The following is an 18940-nucleotide window of genomic DNA, read 5'->3' on the forward strand; positions in this document are numbered from 1 at the left end:
CAGTAGCATGGACGGACCCACATGGAGCACAAGTGAGCTGTTCCTGCCCAGACCTCTCCAGACCGAGCAGCCTCCCAACCACCAGACAGGCGAGGGAGGGCCTCTTTGACCATCCAGCCTGGGCTGTGCTATCCACACCAGAAGAAACACCCAGAAGACCCACAGAATCACAGTAAGTAATGTTTACTGTCTTAAGCCGTCAAGTTTTGGGGTGGTTTGTTGCACAGCAAAAGCTAGCTAACTGATACAAGTCCTTAAAGAAGGCCTAAGCTCTGAAGCACTGGAGGATAATTCTTGGATCTCTAGTGTCCACAGACTCTTTCTGCAATGTCAGAACCACCCAAGAATACAGCACTGTCCTTGGCTTGGAGGGTCACTGTGCTCCTGGAAAGCAGGAAAAGGAAGAGCCCTTTATATACCTTCTCCCCAGGACACACAGGGCCTGCAGGCAGCCCTGGTGGGTGCCAGGTTACTTAGGGACAAGGTGACAGTGGCATGCTTTTGCCATATTGTCCCCAGCCGAGTGTTTTTCCACTGATGTGAAAGGAAAAAGATAATTTCTCTAGTGAGCCCTACTGCAAAGACTCTGAGGCAGCATTTCATCAAAGGGTGCTGGGGAGCACTGGGGAGACGGCAAAACCCAACAACCTCCAGCTCCACTCAGCAAGGAGCTTGCTGCTTCTGTTTCCAGAGAGGCGGAAAAATGAATGAGCACTCAGGAAAGCCAACCTGATCAGCGGCACTTTGATAAGATGACAAAATTGCTCCCTCCTCCAGTCCAAATCCACTCTCTGTGGTGAACTAGTATGGGAAGGAAGCATCAACTAATTAGAAGCATCTCTGGGACATGAGAAAAATCAGCACCTAAAATGCCTAAGCAGAGAGAATTCCTTGTTGAGAGAGAGAAAACAAAACAAAAAACTGCTAGGATGTCACTTTGCCCAAGCATATTTATAAAGGGAGGAGGAGATAAGAATTAATTGGGACAGGAGCTTCTACCCAAGTGACATAAAAGACACAATTATTTTTGCTGCTTTTACAGATCAAGTGCCCCTTCCAGGTGGGGATAGAGCCCTGGCACCACCCACCATTTTGAAAAATGACTTTTAGTCTTTGGTAGTTCTAATTAAGCTTGAAATTAAGATGGTTCTTTTGTTTACTCCCCCTGTTTAGGAAGCTCTAGCCACCTAACAAAAACACCAATGTCTGGATTATTTATTTCTCATTGCCCAACCTATGGGGCATAGAAGAGTTTTATGAAGCCAACATGTGAGGCGTTTCTCCCAAAGAAGCGTGGATGCACCTCCCCATATTGCAGAGCCCTTTTATACTATGGTCCTTTGATAATCTGGATTTTGACAGACAGAACTAATGCCTGACTTGGAGCAGGACAAAGAGCCCTGGAAGTCAGAGGCTTCATTCTTGTCACCCTCTTTCCTTTATAAGCTGTGAGCACTTGGGTAAGTCCCTTAACCTTGAGAAAATTCAATAAAACAAAGGGTTAGTGACTAATATATTACATCCTTTTTAAAAAACAAGTTGTGGTTTAAAAAGCCCCATATAACATGAGATCTACCCTCTTAACACATCTGTGAGTGTATAGTACAGTATTGATAACCATAAGCACACTGTTGTAAAGAAGATCTCTAGAACTGACTCAGCTTGCACTACTGAAACTCCACACCCACTGAGCAGCAACCCCACTTCCTCCTTCCTCTGGCCCCTGGCACTCAACCATTCTATGTTCTGCTTCTACGAGTCAACTACCTTAGATACCTCATATCAGTGGAATCAGGCAGTACTGGTCCTTTATGACTGGCTTATTTCATTTAGCACAGTGTCCTCAAGGTTCAAATATATATCCTTACAATGATACTGACATGGTACTCACTGTTTCCATGGTAAGTGGTTACATATATTAACGTATTGAGCCCTCACAGAAACCCTTCGAGGTAAGGTAGCATGATTATCTCCTTTTGATAGATGAGGAAACTGAGGCACAGGGAGGTGAAGTGAGGTGCCTATGCTTACCTGCTGTGTAAGTGGCTCCAGACTCCTTTTTTTTTTTTTTTTTCCAAGACAGGGTCTCACTCTGTTGCCCAGGCTAGAGCATAGTTATGCTATCATAGCTCACTGTAGCTTTGACCTCCTGGGCTCAAGTGATCCTCCCAACTCAGCCTCCCAAGTAGCTGGGATGAAAGGCAAATGCCACCACATCAACCTAATTTTTTAAATTTTTTGTAGAGACGAGGTCTCACTATGTTGCCCAGGCTGGGCTCGAATTCCTGGACTCAAATGATCCTCCAGCCTTGGCCTCCCAAAGTGTTGGGATTACAGGTGTGAGCCACCACACCCAGCCCAGACTCCATTCTCTTGAACATAACACCATGTTCTTTCTGTACAGTTTAAAATTTCTATTTTAGCAAGTAGGCTTACAGAGATACTGAAGTCACTGAGGAAGATGGCAAAAGATGGGACAGGGAGGATAAACGAGATGTGGTGTTGGAGAGATCTACCCTTGCATAGTTCAGAGTGGTCTTTCACAGAAGGAAGAAGATGGCCTTGGAGCCAGGGAGACCTGGGCCCAGTCCTGGCTCTCCCTTGCTCTAGGCACTTGGGAAACACCAGTCACCAAAACTGACAAGACCCTTGCCTTGTAGACATCACATGCTAGCAGGCGAGACAAACAACAAACAATAAATATTCCCAATAATGTCTGCTATAGAAAGGGTAAAGTGTTATTAAAAAAAAACAAAAACAAAAACAAAAAAAAACCACTGGAGCTGGGAAGGCTGGGTGGGAAGGCTGGCTGGAATTGTAAAAAGGGTGCCACTGAGTAGGTGATATCTGAGCAGACTAGAAGAAGGTGAGAAGGTAGATTGTGAGGCTGGAGCACATCTAGGGGATAGTGTTCCACACAGAGGGAAGAGCTAGTGCAAAGGTCCAGAGAAGGGGAGAGCCTAGGACGTATGAGGGAGAGCAGAGAAGCCAGCCTGTGTGCAGGAGCCAATGCGAGCCAGCGTAGAACGCACTGAAGCCAGGGATGGCATGGGGGCGGCGGAAAGGCTGTGCCAGTGACTCTGAGTGGCGTGGGAAGCTATGCAGGCTTTTGAGCAGAGGAGTGACATGAACTGATACTTGGCTTTTATAGTAATTTAGGGGATGGTGGCTCAGATCAGGGCAGCAGAAGTGGAGGTGGGAGAAGCAGTTGGTTTTGAACCTAACCTATTTCCTGGTGGACTAGATGTGGATGGGAGAAAAAGATGGGAGTCAAGGATGACACCAAGAGTTCTGTCCAAAGCAACTGGAAGAATGAAGTGGCTATCAGCTAACCTAGAAAGGCCGCAGATGAAGAAAGTTATGGGGTCCCTGAAAAGACATGGTAAAGTCCTATCCCCAGTACTTGTGAATGTGGTCTTATTTGGAAACAGGGTCTCTGCAGAAGTGATCAAGTTAAGATGAGGTCATTATGGTGGGCCTTAATCCAATATGACTGGCGTCCTTATACGACGAGGAGAAGAGACACAGACAGGCATGGAGATGATGTGAAGGTGGACAGGGGGAACACCACGTGATAAAGGAGGCAGAGCCGGGAGTGACGCAGCTATAAGATGTGGAAAGCCAAGGATGGCCAGCCACACCGGAAGCATGCAACAGATTCTGCCCTGGAAGCTTCAGAGAGTGCAGCCCTGCCAACACCTTGACCTTGGACTTTCGGTCTCCAGAACTGAGAGAGAATGAATTTCTGTTATTTTAAGCCATCTAGTTTGTGGTACTTTGTTGTGGCAGCCCTAGCAAACTATTACAGGGGGTAAGCTAACAATTCAGTTTTCCACATGTTAAATGCTGGAGATGTCAAGCAGGTGGTGGGACGTCTGAGTCCCAAGTTCAGAAGAAAAGCCCAGGCTGCTGACAGGAGTCTGGGACATGTCTGCAAATAGAATGCATTTATAGTCATGGGGCTGGATGAGGGCAGCAAGGAATAAAAGTATATATGGGAAGGGAAGAGGGCCAAGGATTGAGCCTGGGGCACTCCAAAGCTGAGACTGGGAGAAGCAGAAACTAGCAAAGGACTCTGAGTTGGAGTAGCCCAGGAGGTAGAAGAAAAACCAAGAGTGCCAAGTCCTGGGGCCTGCATTTCTCCCCTGGCCCCATGGCTCCTGGTGGGCCAAGGCCTCCCTGCTGACCTACCTGCAGCCACCTCTCCTCTTCCCCTCACAGGCTAAGTCCCAGAGAGCCCACTGAACAGACCACTCTCAACTGCCCCCATACCTTGTCTTCAGACAAATTGTCTCCTCTGCCAGCTGCCCCTTTCCCTTCTGTTTTCTGGGTCTCAGCCTAAGAGCTCCCCTGCCTTGTGAATGCTTTGGACCACCCCAGGCACAGGGAGGCACCCTGCTCCCTTCTCAAGCCCCCCTGGATGCTACCTTTGCCTCAACCTTAGTGCTCATCTCCTATCCCGGGGTTGATGGGGATGTCTGTCTCTGTACACAACCAGCTCCCTGGCACAGAGCAGGCCTGCAATAAGCATTTGTTGAAACTGATGAATCCAAACATGGATGGCTGAAATGGGCCTCTTCTGGCAGCTACCGTATTAACACTAAGTTTGGAGTCAACGGAAACATATGAACTTTAAAAGTAAGGTTTCTTAAGTTATATCTTTCCTACTTGTTCAGTTGATTTCCAAGTCTCAAGAATAGTAGTTTACATATATTCCTGTGAAACTTTTAGATCTCGAGAGATCTAACTCAGACTAGCAAGATATTCGGGTCTTGATTCTATCAGTTTCTAAACTAGTTTTCAGGCTTAGCTTTCTGTTCTCCACAAACTTTACTGAGCATATCATCAATGTCTTTACTCGAGTCCTTAATATGAAACAAAGCAGGACAGGGGCAGGAAAGAAGCCTGTAACATTTCCCTGCAGTTGTCCCTCTGGCTCAGTTACGGCCCACTCACTGTACAGATATTTACTAAGCACCCACTGTGGCATTGTTCTAGGTGTCAGGAATTCATCAATGATAAACAAAGATCTAGCTGGGCATGGTGGCTCACGCCTGTAATCCCAGCACTCTGGGAGGCTAAAGCGGGTGGGTCACTTGAGCCCAGAAGTTCAAGACCAGCCTGGACAACATGATGAAACCCTGTCTCTAGAAAAAACACAAAAATTTATCTGGGCATGGTGGCACACACCTGTGGTCCTAGCTACTTGGGAGGCTGAGGTGGGAGGATCATCTAAGCCTGGGAGGTCAAGGCTGCAGTTGGCTGTGATTGCGCCCCTGTACTCCAGCCTGGGTGACAGAGTGAGACCCTGTCTCAAAAACAAGACAAAACCAAACCAAACCAAACCAAACAACCCCACCACCAAAACAAAGATCCTCGCTCTCACTGACTTCTCCACAGATACCACCTTTCAACCTGTTATGAATTTACCTACTTGTATGACTTCATGTGGATTCCATCTTTTCCACATACACTTCATGACAGACTTTTGCCAAATGCTTTGTTAAAACCAGAGACACTGTATCTATAATATTCCCTGGCCTCCCAGCCCAGGAGAAAAGGAGATGGGATTTCTCTGGTGTACACAGTTCTTAGTAAACCCAGGTTGGCTCCTGGTGTTCACTACCTTCTTTTCTAGTATTCACAACCTATAATTTTTTTTTTTTTTTTTTTTTTGAGACGGAGTTTTGCTCTTGTTGTCCAGGCTGGAGTGCAATGGTACAATCTCGGTTCAATGCAACCTCTGCCTCCCAGGTTCAAGCGATTCTCCTGCCTCAGCCTCCCTAGTAGCTGGGATTATAGGCATGTGCCACCACGCCCGGCTAATTTTGTATTTTTAGTAGAGATGGGATTTCTCCATGTTGGTCAGGCTAGTCTCAAACTCCCGACCTCAGGTGATCCACCCGCCTCGGCCTCCCAAAGTGCTGGGATTACAGGCGTGAGCCACTGTGCTGGGCCCACAATCTATAATTTTAATAATGCACACTAGACTCTTCCTTTATCTGTAAATTCTGAAATTAAGTTTTTTTTTTTTCCTTTTCTGGAAACCAGAAAATCATTTGGCCACTTTCTGTTTTTTGGGAACTCTCCTTTTCTCTCTGACTCTGCTAAGCTTACCAAAAGCAATTCTCTCTCTCTCTCTCTTTTTTTCCCCCCGTATCCTAGGATGTCATTATCTGAACCTGAATTCTGAACTTGAGATAGCTGGGTGTTTTCTGATAATTTCTCCATGTATCCTGAACTCCAATTTCCTCCCACCAGTATGAGTCCCACCCTTCCGAGTCTCAAATCTTTCTTTTTAATGCCCCTCTAGCCTCAATCCTTTCTTCCTCTCTTCTTCCATTTCACCTTACACAAAAGCTGTCCTTCCAGAGGAGACGTTGTCCTCAGGAAATCAGTCTAATAAAACCAGCTTCGCAGCAGTCCCCATTCTCTGTAGGGTCCCACATCTATCAGGTGCTCAGACCCTGCCCTTCAGGATGTATCCTCTCTGCCTGGGGACGATCCAGTGTTTTCTCTCCCTCGGCCTCCAATGGTGATCGCAATGCCAGCAGCTGTGCTGATGGCCCCCTGAAACTGACTTGGCAATTCACTATCCTCACCCCAGTGAGCTTCTAAAAACTCAATAAACTTGATCTTTGCCCCGCCTCCTGCCACTTGAAGCTTTGGTGGCAATGATGATGGTGATGATGATGATGAAGATGTTGAAGAAGGGGATGGGGAGAAGGGAGAGGAACTATCAATTCAGTGTTTTCCAGCAGGTTTTTTTTTTTTTTTCCCAGGGTCTATGTCTGAGGAATATGAAAGCTAGGATGCCCATATACATTAGCATAACTATTGGATTATATTTACATATTTTAGGTTATTAATAGGTACTTTATGATTACTTGACTTTCAGGCAGTTGCTTTTCGTTTTTAGTTTTTTTCTTCTACTTCTTAATTCCTTCCTCATTACACGGGCTTGTTGACTCCAATGCTTAGAAATCCTTTAAAATACATGTGAGGAAGAATCATGTATGAGAAAGGAAGGAAGAAGAGTCAGAAAGGGGATTGACAGAGTTGCAAAATACTTGCAGAATTTAAAAGATAACATTTTAAGTTGTCTCTCACTCCTCATGGCTAAACATTCAGAAAAGATACAGAAAATCTCATGTACAAATAAATTCTTTAAATAAGAAGAGAATGTTCTGAATGGCTTCCTCCTGGGGCTTTGTATTTATTACTTGGTTTCACAGAAATTGCCAGTCTAGAACAATCAGTTCATAGGACTGTTACAAAAAATCATTTACTGGAAACATATAAGAAGTGGAACTGCTGCTAAGATAGGATGGGGGGCAGTGGATGGGACTGGTCCTTTCTGGGGAGGGGGGCCCACAATGCTCTCCTATTCCTCTATCCCCACATCAGTTTTGCCTCTTCAGGGAAAAGATGTGAAATCACTCTTACATGTACATAAAGGTGTTCATTTCCTCTCTCTCAGACGTTCTGAAAACTGCTTACTTGTGCCTGAAGAACCAGGTATTATGGAGTGAAGAGGGGGAGAAGTACCAGGTGCAAGACCATCTGAGAGTCAGAAATCATTGAAATCTCACATTTGCATTTTGTGCTTGGCTCTAGGAAAAGGTATGTACACTGCAGGCTGACTTTCTACCTTATTATTAAGAGTTGTGTGATTTTGAAACCCCTAACTGTTCTACATTGAGATCACTTAGCTTTTTTAAAAAATGATAAAGAGGATATCTCATAAACTTCCAGAGAGAAAAACAGGTTGCATCAAGGACTCAGAATGGCACTGGGCTTTTCATTAGTAACACTGGAAGCTGGAAGGCAGTGAAGTGTTAGCTTCAAAAGTTGGAGGGGAAATTATTTTCAGCTGAAAACTCTATACCCAACTAACCATTATTCAGACTGAGGGAAGGACAAAGGTACTTTCAGACCCACATGGCGTCAAAAACTTTGCCTCCCAGGCACTCTTTCTCAGGAAGCTGTCAGAGGACGTACTCTCCCCTAAAATGGACAAACTAAAAAGTAGGAAGAAATAGGTCCAAGAAAAACAGGGATCTAAGCCTCAGAGGCACAGCGAAAGGAAATCCCTGCATGATGCTCGGCAGCTTGCCTAGGGAATGACAAGTCTAGGCTGGAGCAGGAGGTGGAGGATTCGGGAGCTGGGTACCGAGAGTTCACGGGATGCTTGTGAGCGTTTGGCAGATGCCACTGGTAGGCATTTGGGAGAATGTGCAATGGGCATCTCATAGACAAAGCGGTCTTTTAAAGGCAATTATTAAAGAAAAACAAAAAGTTATATAAGAAAGGAAACAATCCCAGTACAGTAGTTGGCTCCCTAGTGAATAATATTTAAATCACCATCATACTGTAAACACTGACCATGAATTTTGCCTACCTGTATAGCTGTACTGGGAGGATGGGGAGGAGAAGTGAGGGTGGGTGGTACAAGAGGGCCAAATTCTTCTAACGGGAAGTCAGTAGGCAGTGTTTAAAACCAGTAAATCAGGAACACAGTCTAAGCATCTAATTTAGAGGGGTCAATACCAGAAAAAATAACAAAAAGATTTTAAAGAGGTTGTTCTGGGGAGAGGGTCTGGGGGCCGGGGAGAGTCTGAGAAGGGCACTGGCTGAATTTTAAACCGGTTTTAGAAAACTCTGAGAGAAAACAATTTAAGGAGGAATGCACTGCCTTGAAATTTTTATAGACACTAGCTTTTAATAGGCGAAATGGGGTGACAAAGCAACTTAAAATGAGAGGTTAGGGTGGAGGAGGAGAAAGAGGAAGTATTACAAAATTCTCAGTGAGAAATGGTTCAGATTCAGAACCTATAAATGTGATTTTCCTGCTGCTGAAAACTTCCAAGCACAGCACTCTTGCAATGCTCCCTTCCCTGCAGCCCTCAGGGAAGGGGCCCAGCAGCCAAGAAGTTTCCCAACATCACTGCCACCTTCACCATACCTGTTCCTGGCCCAAGCGGAGGCCCCAGTGGGAAATGTGTGTGCTGTCTCACCTCCAGCTGGGAGCTGGAATGTTCTGGAAGGTTCGTTCCTATGTGGGACAAGCCAAGAACTCTAAGGAGTTCTAAGCTAAGTTCTCTAAGCCAAGAACCCTGCAGAGTGCAGGGAGCACGATGAGATGCAGCTGATGACAGCTGTCACAAACACTGACCACTGAATTTAGAAAACAGGGGGGAACAGGCATGGGTCACTTATCAGTAATTTACCCCAGCAGGCGGGGTTCATGGTGAAAGTCAGTCAAGGAAGGGAAGCTCAGCAAAGAGGATACAAAGGATATTTTATTTAACGGAGAGCTTCTCCTCCTCTCAAGGGCCATAGACATAAAAAAGCAACATTTTCCCATCGGACTAGGAAAGTGTTAAATTATACTGGTGTTTACTCTCTCATTTCCAAGGCCTGGGAGCGGGATGGGATATTTATTTTTATTATCTCTCTGATGTGTTTAGAGACCCTAATGAGGGCAGAAAGTAAACAAACATTTGATTGAAAACAGAGATGTCAATATGCACCCTTTACCTATTGTTGATACAGGAGAAAGCAATTTCAATAAGACTGAAACAATTAGACTTGAAGATTGCTGTATGCAAACCACATGAAAATGGAAGCCTACTGCTCAGTGTGTAGAAAAAAATAAACCACTGTCTGTTGGTGGTTTTTTCTTCTGATTATATTAAAGTAAATGCTTGCATGTTATATTTACTGAAGTTGAAAACTGTACTGAGGTTATGTAAGAGAATATTCCTATTCTTAGGACACATACACTGAAGTAATTGGTAAAATACCATGAAGAATGTAACTTGCCCTCAAATGGTTCAGAAAAATATTATGTGTGACTATTGAAAATATATCTGGATTGGTCTGTCTCTCTCCCATTCCCTACCCCCAAGAAACAGAAGGACAAAGCAAATGGAGCAAAATGTTAACAACAGTTGGGCCAGGGGCAATGGCTCACACCTATAATCCCAGCACTTTGGGAGGCTGAGGCTGGAGCAACATTTGAGGCTGGGAATTTGAGATCAGCCTGGGCAACACAGCGAGAGCTCTATCTCTAAAAAATAAAAAAATAAAAAATTAGCTGATGCAGTGGTACACACTTGCAGTTTCAGCTACTCTGGAGGCTGAGGTGGAAGAATTGCTTGAGCCAGGAGTTCCAGGTTACGGTGAGTTATCACTGCACCCCTGCATTCCAGCCTGGGCAACACAGCAAGACCCTGTTTCAATAAATAAATGTTGAATTTGGGTAAAGGCTATAGAATGTTCTTTGTGCTATTCTTATTTTTGATGTTTTTGGAAATTAGAAATTATTTCCAAATAAGGAATTAAAAATATAAAATCAAATGAAGCTGTAAGAAAATCACTGAGGTTTCACAAGCATTCCAAAAGCATTCTGGTGAGTGCTGGATACCAGACTCTCAATGTAGCAAGCTGCCTGGGCTAAAATCCTTGTCTTTTTAAATTAAAAAAGTTTTTTTTTGAGATGGGGGGTCTCATTCTGTTGCCCAGGCTGGAGTGCAGTGGAGAGATCTCAGATCACTGCAACCTCTGCCTCCCAGGCTTAAGCAATCCTCCTGCCTCAGCCTCCCGAGTGGCTGGGGCTACAGGCACGTGCCACCACGCCCCAGCTAATTTTTGTATTTTTTGTAGGGATGGGGTTTTACCATGCTGGCCAGGGATCCTCATGGGATCCTCCCGCCTCGGCCTCCCAAAGTGCTGGGATTACAGCATGTGAGCCCCCATGCCCAGCTCCTTGTCTTTTGAAATAGATTTAGAACCAGTAAAACAGGCTTAGAATGTTCAAAGTGAAAGAAAACGACTCTTTCAGGGTTTAACTCTGTAATGGCCCAAATTCAAGGCTGAATGATCAGCTGCCCTAACACAGCTTTGGTTTAAAAGAAAGGAACCATCTAGCTGTCTTACCAACTTAAGATAATTCAGAAAAGGAAGTCCCCAAAAGTTTGGGCACTATTGGGTAAGTCTGCAGCTTCCAAAGATGCAGCACACATTGAAGCTGGCATGTATTAGGATAAAGCTGCATAAAAATGCATAATGTACCCAGGGGAAATCCTTTACCTAAAAACTGGGGTACCAGAACCACTCAGGACCCCAAAACGCTGCAGCTAGAAAAGATTATGACTCTATCCCTTGTTGTTAAACACATGGGGACAGCTAATCTACCCATTGCATTTTTTTTTTAAGTTCTAGGGTAGATGTGCGCAATGTACAGGTTTGATACATAGTTATACATGTGCCATGTTGGTTTGATGCACCCGTCAACTCATCATTTACATTAGGTATTTCTCCTAATGCTATCCCTCCCCCAGTCCCCCACCCCCCTGGGAGGCCCCGGTGTGTGACGTTCCCCACCCTGTGTCCAAGTGATCTCATTGTTCAATTCCCAACTATGAGTGAGAACCCGCGGTGTTTGGTTTTCTGTCTTTGTGATAGTTTGCTGAGAATGATGGTTTCCTACCCACTGGATTTAAATTTGGTTTTTAAATTTCAGGATCAAAGTTACTCTTGCACGGAGGGGATAAGTCACTTCACTGGGAGGGGTTCACAAATGGCATCTTGGTGACCCTGCAAAGGGTGATGGCCTCATACGAGTTTGTACGTTTGTTTTATGAAGCTTTCTGTATCTGGGTTGGCTATTTAAAAAAAAAATCTGTATATGCTGGATATTTAACAATAAAAAAATTTAAAATTAGAGCAAAGCAAAATGCATTAACTTGTGTTTGGGATTAAAAAAGAGTGTCGTTTTCCAGGGGGCTGCTGAAGATGGCGGAGGGGCAGGTCCTGGTGCTTGATGGTCGAGGCCATCTCCTGGGCCGCCTGGCGGCCATCGTGGCTAAGTAGGTACTGCTGGGCCGGAAGGTGGAGGTCATACGCTATCAGGGCATCATCATTTCTGGCCATTTCTACAGAAACAAGTTGAAGTACCTGGCCTTCCTCCGCAAGCGGATGAACACCAACCCTTGCCGAGGCCCCTACCACTTCCGGGCCTCTAGCCGCACCTTCCGGCAGACCTCGAGGCATGCTGCCCCACAAGACAAAGCGAGGCCGGGCCGCCCTGGAGCCCCTCAAGGTGTTTGACGGCATCCCACCGCCCTATGACAAGAAAAAGCGGATGGTGGTTCCTGCTGCCCTCAAGGTCATGCATCTGAAGCCTACAAGAAAGTTTGCCTACGTGGGGCGCCTGGCTCACGAGGTTGGCTGTAAGTACCTGGCAGTGGCAGCCACCCTGAAGGAGAAGAGAAAGGAGAAAGCCAAGATCCACTATCGGAAGAAGAAACAGCTCATGAGGCTATGGAAACCGGGTGAAAAGAACATGGAGAAGAAAACTGACAAATACACAGAAGCTCTCAAGACCCATGGACTCCTGATCTGAGCCCAGTAAAGACTGTTTATTCCTCAAAAAAAAAAAAAAAAAAAAAAAGTGTGTTCCTCATTCAGATGTCCTCCACCCCATCTGTTCCTGATGCCTGTAGGTCACAGCAATAGAAGCAAAGCCTTTCAAACTAATATTCAAGAAAATCATCAAAGTGTACCTATCACCAGGAAGTCATATATTGGCTTAATATTCATATTGGGGTATAGATGACTGATAGCTTAGTGTCTTTCTAGAGTGCAAGGCTTTTTGGAAGGAGTGAAGAGTGAGCACTGTGGGATGGGTATGAGGTGAGGAACATGCTGGGCAGTGGGGGGAAGGTATTAAAGTTGGAGCAGGACCTCCAAGGCTCACCAGCCCCTTGATGAGGCTGCAGCTTGGCTGGACAGAGAGCTGTGGTTCTCAGCACAACAAAGCTCGGCCATGTAGCTGACTTCTGCGGGGCTAATGCTTTCTTACTTGCACTGTAGTTTCCAGTAAAAGGGCAGGGTTGGGTTTTTTTAAATTGCAAATTTCCCTCCACGTCCTTGGAAGACTCAGTTATAATAAATCAACATATCACCTTGATATGGTTTGGATGTGTGTCCCCTCCAAATCTCATGTTGAAATGTGATTCTCAATGTTGAAGGTGGGCCCTGTTAAGAGGTGATGAGATCATGGGGGTGGATCCCTCATGAATGGTTTAGCACCATCCCCTTGGTGATAAGTGAGTTATCACTCAGTTCTTGTGAGATCCGGGTGTTTTAAAGTCTGGGACCTATCCTCCACCCCCTTGCTCCCACGCTCACCATGTGACATGCCTGTTCCTGCTTTGGCTTCAGCCATGATTGTAAGCTTCTTGAGGCTTTCACCAGATGCCGAGCAGGTGTTGGTGCCATGCTTCCTGTACAGCCTGCAGAACTGTGAGCCAATGAAACCTCTGTTTTTTTGTTGCTGTTGTTTGTTTTTTGAGACGGAGTTTTGCTCTTGTTGCCCAGGCTGGAGTGCGATGGTGTGATCTCTGTTCAATTCAACCTCTGCCTCCTGGGTTCAAGCGATTCTCCTGCCTCAGCCTCCTGAGTAGCTGGGATTACAGGCATGTGCCACCACGCCCGGCTAATTTTGCATTTTCAGTAGAGATGGGGTTTCTGCATGTTGGTCAGGCTGGTCTTGAACTCCCAACCTCAGGTGATCCACCTGCCTCAGCCTCCCAAAATGCTGCGATTACAGGCATGAGCCACCACGCCTGGCTGAAACCTCTGTTTTTATAAATTGTCAAGTCTCAGTTATTCCTTTATAGTCATGCAAAAAAAACTAACACACACCTGCTGCTGCTGCTTTAAGATCCTGTGCAGTGAGTGTGGGTCTCTAACCTCAGGAGAGTGGCTAGCAAAGGAGATCGCTAGTCTCCTTCCAGTTTTGTCCTGTTGAATGGCATAGAAGATTGATTATATGGATATCAGAGAGAGGAGTCACTAACAAAGATGAAAATATAGAACTTGTTTGATAGGTGGAAGAGTAGGGTGGTTTCAGGTATAGGTTTTGGAGACAGAGCAATCTGAATTTGAATTGTGGCTCCACCATGATTGTGAGCAAGCTACTTAACCTCTCTCACCTTCAGTTTCTTTAACTCAAAATGGAAATGGAAACAGTGAGGATTAAATGGGATCACACATGGCACACCTTGCACAGGCTGGCATAAAGCAAGTGCGCAGTACAGTTAACTGTGATTATTGCTCCTGTGCTCACAACACTTCCATTAATTGGTGCTTGGAACATCTTATTTTCCCCTTGCATAATTAATCCTCTACTTTGGTTGATGCCAGAAATGCAGTTTTGCTATACAGTGACATTGCACATACTACAAGTGTGTAAGCCCCAGACACCTTTCAGTGACACTGCTGTAGGGCTTAGTGACTTGCCACCAGGCAGCCCACATAATTGTCTTGCTGAGGTCATAGAGCCCTTCCCTATACTTCAGCTGGACACACTGAAATTCTTCGAGTCTTAGGAACAACATTGCTGCTTCTCAACATTAGATTTACTTTCTCAAAATCCATAATGTCAGCTGGGCACAGTGGCATACAGCTGTAGCTCCACCTACTTGGGAGGCTGACGTGGGAGGATTGCTTGAGCCCAGGAGTTTAAGGCAGCCTAGGCAACACAGCAAGACCCTGTCTCCAAAAATAAATCCATAACATCTATAGTGTGGAAAACATAACACCCTTGGAGCTGTAGGGAGAAAGGTGCTCTCCTGTGAATGGGGAGAATGGTACTGACTAGCTGCAGAATTGGGCTTGAGTTGCTTTATGGTTTTGTCTCTCTTTTTAAGTAAGGATGAGAGACTTTCACTGCTTCACTTGTCCACCTTCATATCATTACTTCTTATGACCTGCAGGAAGGATATCTGGGTTGGTGGAATAAACTCAGGGAGAAGTTATTGGCTGGGGCATGGAGGTGGCTAACTGGTCACACAATTGAGTTTGCATGTTGCTGAGTGCCTTGCAGTTTATAAAACACCTACAGAGCTCATTTCATCCTCAAAGCCACCCTATGAGGAAGCCAGGGAAACTGTAGTATTTTTATTTTCACTTTACAAATGAGGAAACTGAGGCTTAGAATTAAGTAGCTTGCCCAGTATCTCATAGCTAAGCAATGGTGGATGGTAGGACCAAGTCCTCACTTCCATTCTCCCAGTGAGTTGTTTCTAAGTGAGCTTTATATGCCCAAGATGATCTATTAGGATGGGGAAACATATTAAAACTTCTAATTCTAGTTATTTTTAGCTTGCCCTTTTAACTTTCAAATTTTGTTTCATAGTATCACTAAATACACATACTCTTGGGTTCCAGCTCCAAAAATTTTTACTGATAAGGGTGCATGATTAAAATAGCTTGGAAGCCACAGCTCTAAGGAAGAGTCTTACTAATACTGGAGATTAATAGATCCTCTGGCCCTTTATCTTTTTTTTTTTTTTTTTTTGCTATTATTAGGTACTTTTGGTCAGGAGCTTTTATTGGTCTGTATTCTTCAGATTAAACCACAACCTTGTGAAGTGGTAATCCTGATTTTCTAGAGTAGCAGAAGGTGTTTTCTATCTCCTACGAAGTCCAAGGCTGACATGAATCATCTTTTGTTGTAAAAGGCTATTCCGGTGCTTTGCAAACTTGATGGCTCCCAGCTTATACAGCAGAGGCAACCCCATTTCCAGTATCATTTGTGATCACTTACAAACAGCAAAGGTTCAAGTAAGCATATGGGTTCCCAGGTGTCTGCACATTGGTTCTTGAATCGTAACAGGCCCAAGCTTCTCTTTACAGGTTTATGTTGCTAGACTTGCTACTCTGTGGCATTCAAGAGCATGGTACTTCCAATAAACACTATATTGGAAGTTTAAAGAAGGAAGGAATTATTGTCTGATTTGTTCACTGCTCCATCCCCAGCAGTGCCTTGAACCCACTTGGTTCCACTATCTGTTGACTGGCTGAATGAATGGTGGATTAATGGTTACTCCTCAATTTTATCTTTTATCTTGACCAAGACACCCTTAAAATGATGGTAAAGAAGTGAAAAAGAGTGCAAAGACAATGGAAATGGGAGATATCAGCAAACAAGCACGTGTTTTTGGAAGACAGGTGAGGAGTGATTGCTGACTGGGCAGAGTGGAGGAAACAGTGATCTATGTGTCTACAGAAAGGAGTTTGGATGCAAAGTGAGTATATCTGCCTGGGATATAACCCTTGGGAGGCCTGGGAGCTAGAGGCACTGTGTACTTCAGATGGCAGGAGTAATGTGAGGGGAGACTGCTTGAGAGTCTGAAGGTTTGTTTACTGGAGAAATGGGTTAGAAGAGGATCCAGACCAGGGGACAGGAGGCATGGTGAAGGGATGGGGTGATGGGCAGGCTAAACAGAGAGGATGGACTGACGGTGGCCACTCTCATGGCGTGATGCCCTTGGGCCTCTGCCTCCATCTGCTCTTACAGCACCCTCCAGGCAGGAAAGGGGAGAATTCATCTCTGAAAAAACAGAGAGGAATTCTTTTAAGAAAATGCCTCCACATGCTGGCAACTGAAAATTCTCTAAAGAAATGATGAGTTCGCAATGTAATCCCGCTTTACAATGGGCCACCAGTGAAAAGCTCCACTAAAACACCCTGAACCTCCAAGCTGCTTGTAGTGCCTCACTCTTAAATATGAATGGCCAAGGATCACCAGACATTTAAAGAAAGCACCCACCTGAAAGAGACTAAGACACTATGACCAGGAATAGAGGAATATGGAAGCTCCACAATGAGTAGAAGAGAACTTCAAAAACACTTATTAATGTCCTCAGAGACAGAAACCAAAACCAGGATGCAATGGTAAGAAAAAAAGTAGAAAACAATCAAGAGCCCTTGGAAATTAAAAATATGATAGGTGACATAAAAATTTTACTAGAAGGCTTACAAGAGCCTTCAAAAAAGAAAACAAAAGCAAACAGAAAGTAGAAACTGATAGAGTTTTAGAATCCATAAGGTCCAATATCTGACAAAAGGAATTCTAGAGAGAACCAAGTAAATGGGGAGGGAGAAATTAAACAAAACAAAACAAAACACCATCAGTAAAAGAACATTTTCCAGAATTGAAGAATATGCATTTCCAAATTAAAAGGGCCCACCAGTGGAGTGCCCAACCCAAAGAAAGAAAAAAAGACCTCCATGGGCGTGAACCTGGGAGGCAGAGCTTGCAGTGAGCTGAGATCACGCCACCGTACTCCAGCCTGGGCGACAGAGTGAGATTCCGTCTCAAAAAAAAAAAAACCTCCATGGCACATTATTGAGTAATTTCAGATCAACAGTGATACAGAGAAGATCCTAAAAGCTTTCAGAGAATGAAAGTGGTCTCACACAGGACTGGCATCTCATATTAAGAGTGACACTAGAGCCAGATGACAATATGAAAATGTCTTTAAAATCCCGAGGGAAAATTACTTCCAACTTTGAATGTTCTGTAGCCACCAAATTACTAATCAAGTCTGAGGACAGATCCAAGACATTTCCATATTTTGAAGACTCAAAAAATTTACCTTTCATGTAGGATGCCCCTGGAAGATTAGTCCTAGCAAAAGAGGGAGTAAATTGAGCAGGAGGAAGACAGGCTTCCAGTCAGTGGACTTCCCAAGACAATGAAGAGGGAAGCTGTTGTCACAGAGCAGCAGCACAGCAGGCTGAGGGGCTAATGGGCTCCAGAAAATACAGGGGAATTGATGGGTTTATTCAGTATGTCTGACCAGCTGGGCCAAAAACAGTGACAGGATATACCCAATCTAGTGGCCAAAATTAAGGATAAACATATAGGTAAGAATGCAAGTAAAAACCATGAGGCAATAATTTTAGGATAAGCAAAAACCTACATACGAGAGGAAGTGGAATTGCCAATATTGCCTAATATTGGTAGACAAAGACAGATTCAATAAGCATGTTTTTAAGACACAGGAAATAAATACTCCTTGGCTCTGTAAGTGAACAGTATAGATGCCTCTCACTATCCAAACACTTAGCCTTCATCCTTTAGAAGGGAACAGATTTGGATACTTTTCTGGAATCTGTTCCTCATCATTTGAAATTCCACTACTCACATCTGAAACCCAGAAACCAAATAAATTTGGATGTACAGTGTCTCTCATTTTCTGAGCTTGTTATCTGACTTAGAAACTGGATAGATTCAGACACTTGATATTTACAAGCTTGATGTAACCACATACCTTCACTGAGAATGGAGAAGCCATAGGGAAAGGATGCAGGAAGGAAAGGTGGTGGAGATGTGTGACAGCCAAACCCTCCTGTATGGATGGAAGGTTCAGAGATCATCTAAATACCTAAAACCAATAAATGAAGAAGTACTCATATATATACACCTCATAGAGATATGGAGTAAATACTAGAAGAAACAGCTAAAAGAGTGAAAAGTGGTTGCCTCTAGGGAGACAGCACTAGCAGTGGATAGAGACAAGGCAAGGGACTGCCATTGAATTAAGTTTTTAGTACAACTTGGCTTTTAAACTGTACATATATTGCTTTGGGGGAAAAAAGCACATAAACAGTTTAATAAGAACACTAGCCTGGAGAACTGGGTTCCGGCTCAATGTCTGTCACCAGCCAACTGTGTTTGGTTGAGCAAGACACTTTGATCTCCAGGTCTCAGTTGCTTCATCTATAAAACAAGGAGTTGGAGTCCTTCCCAACTGTCCAATTCTATGCTGCATGGTTCTAATGTGCAAATTTGGGTTCTCTGCCAAGGTTGGTGGTATCATCCAAACTTGAATTACTGGACTGTACTATTTAGCACTGTGCTAAGAAAATAGCATTTTATTACATAGATATATACCTAAAAAATGGAGACATGTGGAAAAACGTGCAATAAGAGAGTCTTATGATTTGCCAGACACAGAGAAATGTAAATTGTGACTATTTTGCAGAAGAGTGCAATATGGAAGAAAACACAGGATTGTCAAAGAAGATAAAACAACATGGCCACCAAGAAAAAAACAAAGCAATAATAATCAAATAGACA

The 18940-nt window shown here is 44.3% G+C and overlaps 1 protein-coding gene and 1 pseudogene across 17 annotated transcripts in view; one reads left to right on the forward strand and one right to left on the reverse strand.

Moving 5' to 3' along the window:
• Window positions 1-18940, reverse strand: part of ATXN7L1 (ataxin 7 like 1) — a 266375-nt gene that overhangs the window by 197507 nt on the left and 49928 nt on the right. The window lies entirely within an intron of this gene.
• On the forward strand, window positions 11796-12976 carry LOC100443023 (large ribosomal subunit protein uL13-like; annotated as a pseudogene).

The sequence above is a fragment of the Pongo abelii genome, chromosome 6 (genome assembly GCF_028885655.2).
Source record: "Pongo abelii isolate AG06213 chromosome 6, NHGRI_mPonAbe1-v2.0_pri, whole genome shotgun sequence".
Lineage (NCBI taxonomy): Eukaryota > Metazoa > Chordata > Mammalia > Primates > Hominidae > Pongo > Pongo abelii.